This window comes from Rhipicephalus microplus, chromosome 7, assembly GCF_043290135.1.
Source record: "Rhipicephalus microplus isolate Deutch F79 chromosome 7, USDA_Rmic, whole genome shotgun sequence".
In the NCBI taxonomy this organism is placed as follows: Eukaryota; Metazoa; Arthropoda; class Arachnida; order Ixodida; family Ixodidae; genus Rhipicephalus; species Rhipicephalus microplus.
The window spans coordinates 115919153-115936958 of record NC_134706.1 but is presented as its reverse complement, the minus strand read 5'-3'; the positions used below and the strand labels follow the sequence as shown (position 1 = coordinate 115936958).

At 44.6% G+C, this 17806-nt stretch overlaps 1 long non-coding RNA gene across 2 annotated transcripts in view; it reads left to right on the top strand.

The window, feature by feature from the left end:
* LOC142767597 (uncharacterized) overlaps window positions 1–16780 on the top strand; it is a 93591-nt gene extending 76811 nt beyond the window's left edge. For both annotated transcript variants that reach the window (XR_012885010.1, XR_012885009.1), the window contains exon 4: window positions 16603–16780. This is a non-coding gene — a long non-coding RNA (uncharacterized LOC142767597). The remainder of the gene's footprint in view (window positions 1–16602) is intronic.
* Window positions 16781–17806: the final 1026 nt, after the last annotated feature.

Genomic DNA, 17806 nt, shown 5'->3' with positions numbered 1-17806 from the left:
TTTTGCTTGGGATACGCACTGCAAGTTTCTAGCTGCTAGCCTTTCTTCGCAATTTGTTGCTGCGAAATTTATTCCTTCGCTCTCGTGGTTAAACAACGTATATGAAATGCTCAACTGCATTTGTGAAGACACCCTTCACTTTCGTGTTATGCGATATCTAAACAAAAAAATATGCTACGGGGGTTTTTTTTTTCGTTGCACGTGACCGTTGCAGGTATCCTAGGCATGGCAGAGATTTGATGTTTTCCTGAGGGGGCAACTGCTGTCTGACTCGGCACTTTTTTGTGACAAAATGAGTGCGGTGTAACATATAATACGCACCCCGACACTGTATATAATAGAAAAATGCCTGGTACTTCACAGTTGCATCTCTTCCCACTTTTGAGTGGCTCAGCCGCTCTCAACAGCTTGGCGACATGAAAGCGCTTAAAAAACTGTCTGCCGTGGATGCGAGCCCCAAAGAAGCTTACTCAAGCACAAGAAACATGAAGCAAGCTTCCATTACATATAATCACAAACAAAAAAAGGACGAGAAAGTACAGCAAAAAATTTCAGCATATCCTCAGAGTAAATTATGATGAGTGGGGCGAAGTATCTTGCTATACGTCCATGTATCCAACCATACGCGTGCCAATCGTTCGCTCGTCCATCCATCCACCCGTGCTTCTATCCTTCCATACGTAAGCCCGTCCGTGTGTCTAGTCGTCTCTGCTTCAGCCTGTACGTCCGTCCGTGCTCCTGTTCATCAGTCCGTCAGTGAGTCTGTCGGTTAGTCCGTCCTTGCTTTCATCCATCCGTCTGTCTGTGTGTCCGTCCGTGCTTCCGTTCATCCATGCGTCCGTCCGTCCAAGCTTCTATTCGTTCGTCCGTGAGCCCATCCGTCCTTCAGTGCGTCCGTGCATACGTGCTTCTGTCCGTTCGTCCGTTCTGCCATCCGTTCATGTGCCCGTCAGTTCGTTCGTGCTTCCGATCATCCGCGCATGCGTCCGTGCCCCTCTCCGTACTTCTGTCCATCCTTCTGTCAGTCCGTTCGTGCTTATGACCGTCTGCCTGTGCGTCTGTTCATGCGTCCATCAGTCGGTTCGTGCTTCCATCCGTTAGCCCGTTTCTGTGTCTGATTGTCTGTCATTCCGTAAGCACGGACGGACGAATGGACGGTTCGCCCCAGTCTTCGTCATTAACTCCGTGGATATTATGTGAAAATCACTAACACAATCTTGTTATAGAAGCCCAAGAGGTGATGGATGGATGCTATGAGCGTCCCCTTTGTAACGAGATGGTGACATGTGTGCCATCCGGCTCCCCCCCCCCCAAAAAAAAAAAAAATGAAAGAAAACTTTCTTTTCATGCTGGCCTAATGCGTTATCTACTTCGAATAAATAAATTTTGATATAACAAGAAAAATGTAAATTTATGTTCGATCTCTCTACCTCGTCAGGCAGAATGGCATTTCCCCACTATTTCTGTCTTTCATTCATACTTTTCTGCTACCAACACTCTAACCGTCTTTTATTTGCTTATATCAAGGACGTTTCCCGCTTTCATGTTTGTTCATAAAACCCAAAGCCTCACGTAGGCTTGTACCCACACGTATACCTGGGTGGATATCCCCGCATTCATTCAGAACATGTTCCGCCGTTTCCTTAGCTCCCGCTGAGCATGTACATTGTTCCTATTTTTTATTCAATATTTCTTCATAACCACGCGTTCGCACGCAACCCAATCTCACTTTGAACAGTAAAGCGCTTCCCCTTGAAATATTATAAAATCCACCCCGCCTTATTTCGTTCCTGCCCTTTCGGTAGTTACTGAGAGCCGTTTTTTTTCATCGCTGTCATCAAATGAATTTTATGTGCCTCTCTGATTTTTCGCTTAATGCTCCTTGTGGCAATGTCGTCCACACTGCCAGCCGTATATTTACTGGTGAGCTTCCTAGCTTTTTTCCCACTTCCTGTCCGCGCTTTCTTATACAAACAACTGGAAACCTTCCCAGCCCATCCACTCTCCTTCATTTCTCTGAGCCTCTCCTCAAATCTATTTTTTCTCCGAGCTTCTCTTACTTCAAAGCTTGTCCATCCCATATCCTCCTTTACAGCCTCATTCCTTATCTTCCCGTGAGCGCCCAACACGAGACGCCACGCAGTCCTTTGATTTACACCCATTCCTGTTTGCACCTCTGACTTCATGCATACCACTAACTTCCTAAATGTAAGCCCTGGAACCAATATGTCTTTCTGATTAACTTTCTGATTAATTTTTTGATTAACGTTGTCATGCGCCCCAACGAATTCAAGATAAGCAAAGTGTAATGACCACTTTTATACTTTAAATATTTCTGTACACTGACTAAGAAAAAACAGGTTATCGTCTAACCACCTCTTGGTTCTAAATCTATTCTGAAGTTCTCCTAAATATTACTTTGCGCTGGCCACGTTTCTAGTTTAAATTTTACTGCCTGCATCGCCGACATGTATATAGCACAGGTGTAATGGTAAGCAGTCTATACGAGCGACTGTTACCCGTTTCTCCCTTGCCTTTATAGATTAGTTTCATTATACTTTTCCGCCAAGTGTTTGCTATTTCTTTCTCCGTCCGGTAAGCACTTTTCTACGGATTTCAGCAGGCCTTCTTTATTGATATGTCCTAGTTTATTAATGAGGCAGACGGGTACTGCATGGGAACCTGGAGAAGTGCGCTTGGGATTTTTTTCTTTCCACCTTTTTCTAATCAAAATTCTCGAGTGCTCCCTCTTTCTCGGTTGCACTCGTTTCCATACTTTTACTCCCCGCGGAAGCCTTCCGGCCGACCTTTTTAAGGAAATCTGTTACTACCTTTCGGATACAACATTGTGCTTCGCACCCTTACAATTTATTTTCTCCTTCAGCTACCATATGTTGTTGCCTTATGACAGACTTCCTTTCTAGTGCTTTTTAAAAGGCTTAAAAATGTTATAGGAGCGGCTTTTTTGAGAATCTGTGTTATGCAGCATTCACTTTGATCCTTAATTTCTTGCCTCAACCAATTTCTGCACAATAAGTTTTTCTCCAAATATATTTCTCATATTTGGTTGACTTCATCCTCTGGCTGATTCCACCTTTTTGCTTCTCTGTGTTCCCGTCATGCCTCGCGTCACTTCTCGATTGCTTCTCGGATTTCTCTGTACCGCCAACCTTTTCGCTTTCTCTTTCATTTACACCGAATAGCTTTTTTCTCTTTTTATGTCTCCCTCGTCATTACATGTAACAGCTCACTGTACTCCCAGTCTTTGCCTGGTTGTTTTCCTACTTCGATCTCGACTCTTGCGGCTATATTTGTTATTTGTGTGTCACCTAAAAAAGAGCTTCCAAACTGATTCTATGTTCTCATTTTCAGTTTGATATCCCATTTGCAATGTTATGCGTTTATTATCACTACCCAATCTATTATTGCCTTCATTGTCTATTCTCACCTCTTTAAGCTTGTCATAGGTCCCCTCTGCCATGAGGCAATAATCAATCCTCGATTGCCTGTGTCCGACTTCCCACGTTATTCGCCCCTCACTCTATGTTGCTCGCAGAGATCTAGCAATAACCTGCCACTAGTGTCCTAATATCCGTCAAGATCTTGTATGTGAGCACTCATGTCCCCTAGAAGAATTATTTCGGCCCCATGACCAAATTTATTGATATCGGTGCGTAGGCAATTTACAATCTCTAAATTCTTTTCCTTGCAGTTATTCCCCGCCCACAAGTAAGCTACACCTAGCCAAGTTTTCTCTTTCCCTACAGTGCCCGAAACTTAGACGTGTTCTCAACACGATGCCTCAGTATGTTTCATTTGGCTTCTGAAACCCCCACCTTTCCTTTTCGTTATGCACCTGTTGCATCCTACCCAAGTATTATTCAGAATCTGTAGGGGCTCTTCCAATTCTCTAAAGTGCGCCGTACTCCGGGCTTGGAGGGGGTACTCGCCCACCTCATAAATGAACTAGCACATAGCGCTAAAGAACGTATGCACACAATGTCATCTATTGGGCAAGTCATAAACTATAGGTAGCTAAATACTACAACTACTACAACTACAGAGGAGGGCACAAGCCACGACTTAAGGAAGTTCACCCCCAAAACACAAATCCAAGCATAAATCTTGTGGTGGACAAAATGTAAAAATTGTCTTCTTGGAATAAAAACACTCTCACGCAAAAAAAAGTGGCCACATCTCCCAAGACAGCCGAGACGCGTTCGCCCATTGAAGGTGACGAGAAGCAACAGGCCACATCTTTTTTTTATCGAGCAGCCGTGCACTCACACTCTGTCTTCATCACTATCTGTCGGCCCTGTTGAGCGAATACACGTGCACTTCTGTCTGTGCTCGCGAACGCTAGCGCCGCTCAATGCTCGGTATTGAATCTCACTTTACACCTGCACAGATATTTTGCTCAAATTTCAACAATATTGATCTTTGGGTACGGCAAACTGGGTACTGCAATGGGTCTCTTTTCTCACAACCACCCTTTATCCTATCCTTATGTAGCATCAGGATCATACCCCCGCAGGGACGCCTGCACAAGTAGGCGTTTGGTCTGTAGCGACACCATGGACGCGAGCTAACGGGGGAGTTTCGGCTTTCTCCTACGCCTAGCCGTGCGTGGCTGAGCCGTGTCCGGGGAAAAGGGGACCACGGGGGTTGAGTTGACGCTGGGTGCTTGGACCTCTAAGGCCCCTCGGCTGAGGGAACACACCCCTTTGGCCCCGGCTTCACGTAGACGGCACCCCTGGGCTGACCCACCCAGCGGAAATCGGCAGTCGCCTTTTCCTATATCTCTGTCCTTACATCTTCGTCATTATCTCTCACTATTTATCTGTCCTGTCTTCTACTCTCTTCTGTTTACTTCCGAACTTCCTGGGGGCTAGGGTTAACCCTGTGCAAATAGCCTACCTTGGTCTAGGCGCATTGGGTTATAGTAGCGCTGTACGGCTGGCGTCTGCAGGTTTTAGCATCCGCAAACTTGTAGCGCCCCCTCGTTGGGCTCCGTAGTGGGTGGCCGCCAACGCTTCTGAAGAAAATTAAAGTAGAATGCATAGAGCGTTTCCCTTATTGAGCGATCGTACCGCATTACAGCGCGTACGCACAGAAGACTTAGGCTTTTTCAACCCATCAAATGAAAGCTTCCCCCAATTTTATGTTATACATAGTGAGATAAGTGGCAAGCAAGCCAGAACTGTATCCCCCTTTGTAGTAGCCAGATGTCTCACAGGAACTCTTGGGTCCGGGTACAAAGTTACCAAAATGGCCAGCGGAGACCTCCTCCTTGAAGTTCGAGAAAAATAACAGTTTGAGAAGCTACAGAATCTTTCAACTTTTGGTGACACTCCGATCACTGTAACGCCACACAGATCTATGAACACAACACTTGGAGTAATATCTGATGCTGAAGGGGAACTTCTGGAGGGGTGGAAGAGTCAGAATGTGACCAATGTACAAAGGATCCTCATCAGAAGAGGCAACAAGGTAACACCAACAAAACACCTATTACTCACGTTCGCTTCCAGTAATCTGCCAGAAAGTATTCAAACAGGGCGCACGAATACGTCGGTCAGACCATGCATACCTAACCCACGTCGTTATTTTATCTGCCAGAGGTATGGCCATGGCTGACAAAGCTGTAATGGTCATCAAACTTGTGCACAATGTGGAGTGTCAGGCCGCAATTCTGACAACTGCGAAGAACCATCACACTGTGTGAACTGTGGTGGAAATCATGCCGCATACTCACGGTCTTGTTTATTTTGGAAAAAAGAAAAAGAAATCATCACATTGAAAATTAAAGAAAATATTACACTCAAAGAAGCAGGACGAAGAGTGTCGCCATTTTACGGCGCTACATATGCTGATGCGGCGCGTCAGGGGGCAACGCTGCACCAGCCCTCGCCACTCCTTCGGCCAGCGCAGAGCGAGCCGTCAGCTGTGGCGCCTGCCCCCAAGGCGGCAGTAGTCTAGTCTACCCCGCCTCCTAGCGAATTGAGACCGGAGACTCCAGGGTCCTCTGGTCTCAAGGCCTCACCTCAACAGGCGAGGCCTAAAATTAGAACCACCAGCTCGCATGCGTGGGCACCCAGTGCCTCTGAGGAGGCAATGGATACAACGGTACCCTTGGTACCGAAAGAGCGGCGCGGCTCCTTGGAGCGCGCCAAGAAAAATAAAAAAACCAATAACGGGGTCGGACGATCGTCCTGCCACCTGAATTAACAAGCTCACTCCAACACAGGATACTCTCTGTACACACAGCAGCATCTTTTTTTTTGTTTAAATATGCAGACAGAAATTTTACAGTGGAACATCCGAGGCCTTCTTCGAAACCTCGATGACTTACAAGAACTCCTCCATGAACACAATCCTAGAGTGCTTTGTGTACAAGAGACACACTTAAAATGAACAAACACAACTTTTTACGTAACTACGTAATCTTCCGAAAGGATACAGATGATGCCATGCCACCATCCGGTGGTGTAGCGGTTATAGTTAGTCGAGGTATAGCATGTACACAATTACCCGTTCAGACTTAACAAACTCGTTACCGTTTGGTCTTTGTACATACCTCCGCACCACCGTCTTGAAAAACTTCAATTCCAGTCTGTAGTAGACGAACTACCTGAACCTTATCTGGTCCTTGGGAACCTGAACGCACATAATGGCATGTGGGGTGACTCTCGCTGTGATGCACCAGATTGTCTTATTGAACACTTCCTCATTTCATCAGGTATTTTGTCTGTTCAATAGGAAAAAAGCAACATACTATTACTTTGCCAACAAAACTTACTCTTCCATAGACCTCAACATCACATTTCCTTCACTTGTACCATTAGTTCAGTGGAAAGTCATAAATAATTCATACGGAAGTGACCATTTTCCTTTAGCTTTGAGTACACCAATATTATATGAATGTCCTCCACATGTTTCCAAATGGCTGGTCAACAAAGCCGACTTGTATCAATTTCAAAAGATTACTCACTTAAGTTGGACCGACGTATGCGGATTAGGCATCGATGAAGCTGTGCAGTACTTCACGGCTTTTCTTACTCATGCAGCAGCCAAGTGCATCCCACAAACATCTGGACTGCCCAGCAAGCGACACGTCCCATGGTGGAACTCTGAGTCTCGTAATGCGCGAGGGGATCAGAACAGGGCATTGAGGTTGCTGCGGAACTGGCCGACAGTGGAAAGCCTTGAGAGCTTCAAGAAAATAAAATCTCAAGGCAGGAGAACGCGTCGACAGGCCAGAAGAGAAAGCTGGTACAAGTTTTTATCAGGGATAAATTCATATACACTAAACGCTAAAGTCTGCAACATGGTTCGTAGGGTAGCAGGAAGACAAGTACACTCACTACCACTCGTAAACACACAGAGTGACAGCCTGAAAGATCAGGCGAACTTCCTCGGTGCACACTACGAGCAAGTGTCTAGCTGGTCACACTATACCGAAGCTTTCCAAAGATATAAAGAAAGGATAGAAACCAGAAACTAGAATACAAGTGCACAAATCTCGAGGCATACAACCAACCTTTCAACTTAGCTGACCTACAAACATCAATAAACTTTTGCAGTAATTCTGCTCCAGGCTACGACCGTGTCACGTAAAAAATGTTGAAAAACCTGCCGCTCAAAACGCGAAAAACTTTACTCTCCTTATACAAGGCTATCTGGCTTTCTTGCACCATCCCTGCTTCCTGGAAAGAGGCTATTGTTATCCCTACTTTGAAACAGGGCAAAGACGTTTTCTCAGTTTGAAGCTATAGGCCCATTGCACTAACCAGCTGCCTTTGTAAACTTTTCGAAGAAATGATAAACCGTCGACTTTTACATTTTCTTGAAACACACAATCTGCTCGACCAATTCCAGTGTGGGTTTCGAGAGGGTAGATACACCACCGACCATCTGGTGCGTATCGAGGCACAGATCCGAGACGCTTTCGTCCACAAACAATACTTCCTCTCAGTGTTTCTCAATATCGAGAAGGCTCACGACACAACATGGCGTTTTGGCATATCAAAAGACTTGTCTCACCTGGGTGTGCGCGGTAGAATGCTTTCCATAATCGAGGGTTACTTGTCTAATCGGAAATACCGTGTCCGTGTGGGAGTATTCTCTCCCAAACATTTGTGCAAGAAACGGGAGTACCGCAAGAAGGTGTACTTCGTTGTACACTTTTTGTTATCAAAATGAATTACTTGCACCTGTCCATCCTCCGCAACAAGTTCTATTCCACATATGTCGATGACGTTCAGCTTGGCTTTAAGTAATGCAACCTAGCAACGTGGGAGCGGCAGGTTCAGTTAGGTTTAAACAAGGTCTCCAAATGGGCAGAGGAAAACGGATTCCGGCTGAACCCAGAAAAAAGCACGTGTGTCTTGTTCTCCCAAAACAGAGGCGTTCACTCACAGCCTGAAATTGCACTGAAAGGTCAACGTCTGTCTGTAAATGCGGAGCATAAATTCTTAGGCTTAATCTTGGGCAACAAGTTGACCTTCGTACCAAACATCAAGTATTTAAAAACAAGATGTTTAAAAGCCATCAATGTAATAAAAGTGTTGTCACAAACTACGCGGGTTAGTGACAGGCAATGTCTCATGAACCTGTATAGAAGCCTTATTCGCACCCACTTAGATTATGGGGCCGTTGTTTATCAGTCTGCGACTCAAAGTGCTCTGAAGATGCTGGATCCCGTGAACTATTTGGGCGTCCGCCTTTCAACGGGTGCTTTTCGCACCAGCCCTGTAGAAAGCCTTTACGTTGAGTCAAATGAATGGTCGCTTCATCTACAAAGAACTTACATGTCCTTTGTATATTTTGTTAAGGTGAAAGCATACAAGAAGCACCCCTAATACTCCACTATTAATGATTTGTCGAGCTCCATTCTGTTTCAAAACAGGCCTTCGATGAGGCAGCCCTTCTCGGTTCACCTGAAGGGTCTAGCTGAGGAAACTGGAGTATCACTTGAACACAGTTTAATGGCTCCTGTAGTATACCCGCCACCGTGGCAGTGGCAGATTATAGACTGCGATGTGTCTTTCCTAGAAGTTACAAAACATGCACCTATTGCTCATATCCGAAACTACTTCCTGGAACTTCAACACAAATACACACGTCCTGAGTTCTTTACAGATGCTTCCAAGTCTAACTCCTCTGCGTCCTCCGCTGCTGTCGGTACATCCTTTTCGGATGCTGGCCCTCTAAATCCAGGCACAAGTATCTTCACAGCGGAAACTTAGGCGATACTTGTGGCGGCTAAACACATCAAACAATCACAAATACAAGAAGAAGTAATTTATACGGACTCCCTCAGTGCTGTAACGGCTCCGCACAATCTTAAAAAACAAAAAAAGCCCTGTCCTCGTCTCACTTTACTCCATTTTATGCACACTCTACACACTCAAACAACATGTTGTGTGCTGGGTGCCAGGGCACCATGAGATCCAAGGCAACGTGATGGCGGATCAGCTTGCTGCATCCGTCCACGAAAGCACTGCCACTACAACCATATCAATCCTGGCCCCTGATCTTAAGCTGTCTCTCAAACGAAAGCTCGGGGACTACTGGCAGAGCATGTGGGATAGACACACACAAAACAAACTACACATTATTAAGCCCCACCTTGGCCATTGGCCACCCAGTATCAAAATCACGTCGTACATAGGTATTACTAACGAGGCTCCGGATAGGACACACATACACGACACACTCATATTTTTTGTCTGGTGGTGATCCACCACTGTGTGACACATTTGGGGAACTACTAACAGTTCACATTTTAATCCACTGCAAACAGTTAGAAACACCAAGAAAACAACACCTTTCATTACCCTACCGACAGCATATACCTTTACACCCTGCAATGTTCGTCGGTAGGGAACCACCTTTTAGTCAAAAATCATTGTTAGCGTTTTTAAAAGAAATTCGTAGTTTTTATATCGTACCCGGGCATTCCGTTGCACGACCTCTCCAGAGAGGTTTTCGCTGCGGTGGCTACACAACAAAGCACTTGCCTCACGGCCTTTGGACGCAAGGGTATGAATGAGTGAGGCACTTGTGATAATGCCATACATGTCCACCATCGTTTTCTATTATCAGCAACTTTTCTCATCTATTCATACCACACACACCTTTCACGGCATGGTCATGATTTTAATGTATGTTTTTACCCGCCTTCCCGCGAGGAATTTTATGGCCCTTATACAGCCGCTTATCACAATCATTGTCCACATCTTTAGTATGGTGAACTGGCGCTCTTTGGCCGTGAAATGACCCTTGCGCCACAGAACATCAAATGTCATCATCATCATCATCACCAGGATCATACATGCACGTACCCAACTAGGGTTAGACTTAGGAGGTGGTAGGTAGCCGGTGGATGTAGCCTTGCAAATTCGCCGGCTATTGCTCTGCGTGGATTGTTCTTTGCTGAAAACTAATGTCCTTTTGTTTATTTGTTGTTTAACTAAGCACGGGCAGTCTCCTAAATAGTCGAGTGTAGCGCGACCTGTGTTTGTATAACTGGGCGGCCTCTGTGCAATTCCACATGCAGTATTGCGTCGGTACCCTTATTTCACTGCACCATACCCCAAACATAGTTGTCCCTCTTCACCAGTCGCATGAGAGGTCCGCAGCATTAAAAATTCAACAGAAGTCGGGACACCAACTTCCTGGAGATACAATGACCATGCAGGAACACAATATCAGTCAGCTGTCCCATGGAGAGCATAATCTTTGAGGTTCCTTAAACACGTCCGGTACTTCTTAAACTCAGGACACTCAAGCAAATAGGGTTCTATATCACAATTTTCTTTCCATTTCGGCCAGAACGGCGTCGCGGAGAATATGATATTGTGGAGCCATGCTAGTGTACGCGTTGATACCATTCAAATGCGATGAATCAAGCAGGCCTTTTTCTTTGATAGCCGTTTGTCACACATGGCTGGTGTGGCGTTAGTCTTAAAGAGTGAAAATGCCTGTTTGCAGGTTCTCGTAAAAGACTCTGATTGTCTTAGGAATCATTCTTCGTGGGTGTAAGTTCGAAAGCACTCCGGGCAAGCCTGTCAGCTGCCTCGTTACCCCCTATACCTATATAGGATGGCATTCATTGAAACCTTATGTTTAGACCAATGCCATTCAGGTCTTAAAGAATTTGCAGTGATGTTGAGTGAACTGAACTAAAACCAATCGGTGTTTCAGCCGCTACAAAGCGGGCTTACTGTCCGAAAACAGCACGACTTGTTGCTCGTTACAAAACCTCAGTTTCTCCAGGGCTGCCTGAATTGCCACGCTTTCACATGCTCTAGATGAAACAATGCACTCGAGTCGCACTGCCCAGGACACCTTTAGAAACGGGATCGCAAACGCTGCAGTGCTTGCTTCGCGCTCTATGTCGACCGATTCATAGGTGGGAACTTTCAAATGACCGGCGTACTTTTCTTTCATGTATTTAAGCACTGAAGAACTCACTTCTGCTGTCGGTTTGGAGCACTTGCTGTGCATCCGTAGAATCGTCACCTCACAGTCAACATTCTCATGTGACCAAGGGGTCTGGTCGAAGTTGTCTGTGTTTGAGGAATCCCATGCCAAGATGGCGAGGGGTGTTGGGGGCCATGAAAGCTCGCGATTTCGTGCATCTACGAGCAGTCTGAAGGTGACTGAGTAGTGTTCGTCCTGTGCTCCATTCGCAAAATCAGCAAAGATGTGTCAGCAGTGGTTGGGAGGGGAGAAGAGGTAATGGCGGAAGACGAGCTTCATGAATCCCCTCCATGCTCGCTGCGAACTTAGGCACTTCCAAAACAACTCTTAGGCCTTTAGGATGAATAGTTTCCAGCCGTTCGTACTGAAACTCACTTGGAGAGATCTGAGGAAATTAGAAGAGCGCACGATTGACAATTACTACCGCTGTCACCTTATATTTAATGTTGGGTGGTTCCCCCAGCTTGTTGCTTTCATCGTTAGAACAATGTTTACACGGGATGACAGCACTGACATCGCCTTGTCTACTACATATCGCCAATTCATCCTCAAGTATAGTGTGACTTCAAACAATCTCATGTATTTAACTTGCCTTTTCGATGCACCAGGAAGTAATATTTCATCCCTGTTTTTCTTCTTCGGATACCTGATAATAGCATGAATTGAGACCTTTCTGCTGATGTTTGTCCGATTGATTCAAGATAGGTCTGTGCGGAGAGTAAAACTTTTTGGCCTATCATTTCCAATAGCTCATGCTGATATTCAGAAAGCCAGATGCATATGTCGTCAGTTTACATTGATATTTGAACTGCCTTGCTCACAGCCTTAAGAATATCAGGTAAACCAGCGATGGCCACATGGATCAACTATGGAGACAGGGGATTGCCTTGTGGCACTCCTCTGGTCATTCTTTTGAGCTACTGAACACTGACCCTAACTTCACCTGCACGTATCGATCACTAAGAAACGCCTGAACAAAGCGTAAAAGGTGCCCTATTATTCTCACAGACATAAGACTACAAATTATCGCACCTTAAAACACGTAGTCATACGCTTTCGAAACGTCCAGAAATATTGCCAGCGTTGAAAATCTGTATGCTCGTTGGTCTTCTATGTGGCTCCCCAAGTCCAAGGTGTTGTCCTATGCACTCAACCGTAGCTGAAACCCAGTCATACATGCTGGAACATCCTTGTGATTCTCCATCCGCCATGTTAGGTGAATACCGGCCAGCTTCTCCATCAGCTTCGCTACGCACGATGTTAGGGGCAGTGGTCTATATAATGCCAGTTCTGTCCTGTATTAATCTGGATTCAGCACTGGCATGAGCCAGGCCATTTTCCAGGTTTGAGGAATGTTTCCTGACTCCCGCACATAGTTAAATTGCACCAAAATCTTGTTCTTCACTTCTGCAGGCATATTTGATATCATTTGGTTTGTAAATCTACCAGGTCCAGGTGCACGGCGTTGATGCATGGCTCAACTCATGGCTGACGTGAAGTGTGCCCACGCATACGAGAAAAAAGACGCACGCATCGCCTTCCATTCTGACCCTGCCATTTGCTCCAGAGGGAGCATGTGTGTTCCACTGGTAGATTCCCTCCTGTGTCCCTCCGCCAGAGTGGAGTGCATCCGGCGCAAAGTTTGTCAGCCACTCCAGGTCTGCCAATTTAAGACACCATTAGATTCAGTTGCTTGAATCAATACTGCCCTAAAAATACCATAATATATACAAACCAGCAAAACGATGTCCTAGTTTTCTGAAAATGCACAGACATGCGTTCCTGCGTGATTAGGAATCCTTACCGATACACTAATTGCACGCGGTGAACCAGTGACAACGTGCGGTGTTCATTTCAAAGCAACCAGCTAGGCAGCGCTAATCGTTGTATGATGCATGTGAGTGTGAACACCTAACAACAACTACGTCTCACAAACACGAGGAATCAAAATACGCAGTTTTCTCAACTTACAACCATACTGAAATTTGGGCAGGTTTGTACTTGAACATAGCAGTAGCAAGAGAGCGTAAGAAGACAACAAATGAGAGACAGAGTTACAAAAAGAACAATACAGAATTACACGAACGAGTTATAACACTGTAACTGGACTTTCACGATGCCAGGAGGCAGTAAGCTGTCATTACTGCATTCATTGCATGGACGTGCCGCATCATGTGCTGACTCAGGAAGTCGAAACAAATGGGTTCAAGCGAAAAATAGAGACAATCAAAACAGAACGCGAGACAGTGCCGGAATTTATTTTATTTATTGAACTGCGGTGACCCACACTTGCATACTTTTCTCTCGAAAAACGTGTGCTGGAACAGATACATTTTTACACGAGGGTCGCGTGCCTTCATACTGTCTACATATCGCGGCACATAGCGATGCTTCGGATCTCGCTTAAGCTTGAATTATGGCATTGCGAGTACTTATTGAGCACTGTGCCCTCTGTGACTACTCAAGAATTATTAGTCTAGAAGACGTTCTTCATGCACGGGGCATTTTAAAGGCTGGGGGTTTCGCTCGAGCTCACAGGCAGAATCGTCACACGCCACGTCAGACGAAAAGCATTGTGAAGGCTTCCTGCCTTCTCACTCTTTTTGGCATCATATGGAGGGTGAGACAGCTAGCCTAATACTCTTGAACAATATTTTAGGCGTTACAAAAAACAGGAACTAAATACGTTGCTCATAGCTCCAACAAAAATATGAATCAGTTGCCGCTCAACGTTTCCATCGAAAAATAAAAAAAAAACGCTTTATTGTCACTATGACTGAAAAAAAGTAGCGAACGTTACCTTTGCCGTTTTCCACAATCATATATTTTAAATAGCGTGTCTTTGCATCAAGAACCCACAATATGTTTTTTTTCATCAACAATTTTTATTCCTCACATAGCTTCTCACGCACAAAAAAATGGTAATTTGTACAAATGTACCAGAGGTTAGCAATGTTATAGAAGGTTATATATGCCTGTAAGTTACATGCCATCGCTCCTGACGTTGAGGCTGACGACGAACAGAGCTATTTTTTTCAAAGGGACATTATACAAATATGTTATTCAATCACGCACGCTGCCATACCGTGGTAGTCTATAGTCGGTGATAACCGAAAAATAAAAATTAAATTACAAATAAGAGAACAAGCACCGCATTGAAAACTGCGAATCACCAGCCATTCATCTCATCGAGAGAGTCTTGCTACGTGGCTTCCGTAGCAACCATAAGTACTTTTTTGCTGCTAACGCAAATAATACGCCGAATATTATTTACGACTTTCACGTCTTTTACTTGAAAAACTGTGTTTTGCAGAGAGTGATATTGAAATTTTCGCGGAAATTGCGAAGGAAGTCCGCGTTTTTTGACCGATAACCAGTAGCACCTACTTGTGTCTTTATAATGAAACCACCGATGTGAAATGCGCAAAAGGTGCTTGGCATCACACAAATAAACAAATGAGATTTGATGCGAATTTCAAGGGCAGGTGAACAAATAGCGAAAGTCGTGATGTCTTTCGTCTAGCTGATTACCAAGTAGTCAAAATCATTAAACATTTTTTTATTAAACAAAGTTTCTCATGGTACGGGTGGCAAAGGTACGGCTGTAGGTGGAGCTTAGATTTATTTTTTTGGTTGTAACCGACTATATAACGTACTCAGCTGCTGACCTGCACGTCGCGGGATCTAATGCCGGTTCGATGAAGGCAAAAAATGTGTAGGCTTATGTTCTCCAATTTGGGTGCACAATAAAGAGCCCAAGGTAATCCAAATTTCCAGAGCCTTCCATTATGACGACTTTTATAATCATTTGCTGGTTTTGTGACGTTAAACCCTACGTGTCAATCAAATCAATCATGCACGCTATCCATAATTAACTCATCACTGGACTCTCACTAGTTTTACATTACAGTAATCGGTCTTTTCCTGATACGAACAGCACCTCCTGGGGAGCACGTCGAAATCAAAACTCGTGGTTCATGGCCTCTGAAATGACCCGTTGCATTTGGGTGGGAAGCGGTTGATAAAAGAGGGGGGAAGGGCAGTTTGACGTTTGCGACGCCAGATGTCCTTTGGTCCCCATCCGTCGTTCCGTTTTGGCACCCCAAAATAAGCATCCGTGCCTCATCGATGCCGGCGTGCATGTGCAGACTATAGAGTGTGTTTGAAAAAATGTGTTCAATATTCCTTAAAAATTGTGAAGAGGCGTTATTTACACGCTGTTTTCACGATTGCTTTTTCTGCAGCGGCAGGCATTTTAAAAGGGTAGAACACAACATTTGTAACGGGAATTAGAAAAGTCGGGCTATTACTTTTTTCATTAGTGCAGTTATGCTGTTAAGTAAATTGGAGAATCGAAGTCCTTCATGCGATGAACCCATTGCCGCTTTGAGTATTCGGACAAGTGGCCTAGTTAATAGCTTTGAATTAATGAATTTCTCTTGAATTAAAAAGTTAATTATTATAATTTACGAATGCTATCTTCATTCCCCTTCATATGCCTGCCGCTACATAATAAGCAACTATGGAGACTGCGATCAAAACGCGCCTTTTCTCGATTCTTCAGATTATTGGACACATTTCTTGAAACACCCTGTATACACGGATGAGGATCATTGGGCGCAGTTGATACCGGTGCATGGGAACGTGTGTGTGTGTGTGTGTGTGTGTGTGTGTGCGTGTGTGTGTGTGTGTGTGTGTGTGTGTATGTGTTAAATGAAGCTTTTAAAATTGAAAGTGCCTGTGCTTTTTAGTCCATGTTTGGCAGGCCATCGCTGCGACAAAAAATCCTTGGGGGCGAGAGCTGGAAAAATGGCATTCACAAAGGAAAAAAAAAACAGTTAGCGTGACACTATACACAATAGGCTACCACAAAATGGTAACGTAAGTACGTTATCTGTTACAGGTCCCAAGTTTTGACCAGTGCGTGACTGAGTCGTCAAAAAAAAATGTAACGCGGTACCACCAATACTGCTCTTATTCTAGAAGTTAGTGCCGTCTAGCGGAACATCTATTAAATGCTAATGGCTATCCGACCCTGATGTGCTTGTACGAGCGTCCGGTCTCTAAACCTGAATGTAAAATGCATCCTGCTAATTATGTGCACTCTGTTCACAGGTGTCCACCACCAAGTTACGACTACTATCAAGGAGAATATAATCCCTACACGTGGCCTGACTGCTGTAATGTTGAATGAATACTTCAGATGACCCTGGAAACAATTTTATTGAGCAAACGTTTGGCTACGAACACAAGTGTAGCTATTACTTTTAATAAATGTCTTTTGTCAGGGCAATGCTTGAATCGAAAAAAACCTTTTTTCACATTGAGTCAGTTGGTACAAGTGACTTCAGCAAATGCTCCCCATACTAAAAGCTATACCAAGGGAACATATAACGACGCGGCCACTTGCATATTACTGAGTACTGCATGGAGGAAGTAACACTAATGTTCAATTTCTACCTAATGTTAAAATTACGCAAGAACTGGTGAGTTCAAACGCACCAAAAAAGGCAATGAATTTGATATAAAAATCGTAAAATCAGTGAGCAACACGTCCTATAAACGGTTTCTAACTTGAGATTCATTCGGTGTTTGTGCTTTTATGCCTACTGGGTGTCCTTGTATCAATTAGAGACAGATTTGATTAGCCCGAGTACTTCCGTCTTGATGGTTCATTCTATATACAAGCAGGCATCGAAATTATTTCTCGTAATACCACGAGCAACATGTTATACATGGCACAGCCAACATGACCGTAACTGTACATTTGCCTTGTTAGCGGCAGCATGCTTCACTGAGACGAACGAGGAAAAGGGGAAATTAAAAGAAAGGTTAACCAGGCACGCGTCCGGTCTGCTACCTTGTATCGGGTGAAGAGGCGAGGTGGTTAAAAAAGAGAATAAATGTAGAGGTAAGACAGCGCCTTCGAGGTACATATGCACTTGTTCATTGCACGCGTGCAGGTGGTCACTTAATCCGCTTGATTTTCTTTAACCTAGTAATGACCACATGACTTTAATGGCCTGCGACACTTAGATCCACGATCCGAAGATATTCTCTTCGGAAAAAGGTCTATCATCAAGTTTTTTCTAGCGCTTCGCGTCGCAGGTTGCTTTCACTCACACAATCACAGGAACACGATAAGTCTTGTATTGTCACGCCAGTGTTGCACAAGTCACATAAGGGGGTATCTGGCATTTCTATGCGAAAAGAGTACGCCTTCGTGAGGGCAACTCCTAACCATAGGTAGCGCAGTTAAGGTACGTCTTGGAGGGCGAAGTCCGAGGAGAGGTGAAGATTGCTCGATGGGTTCAATTTA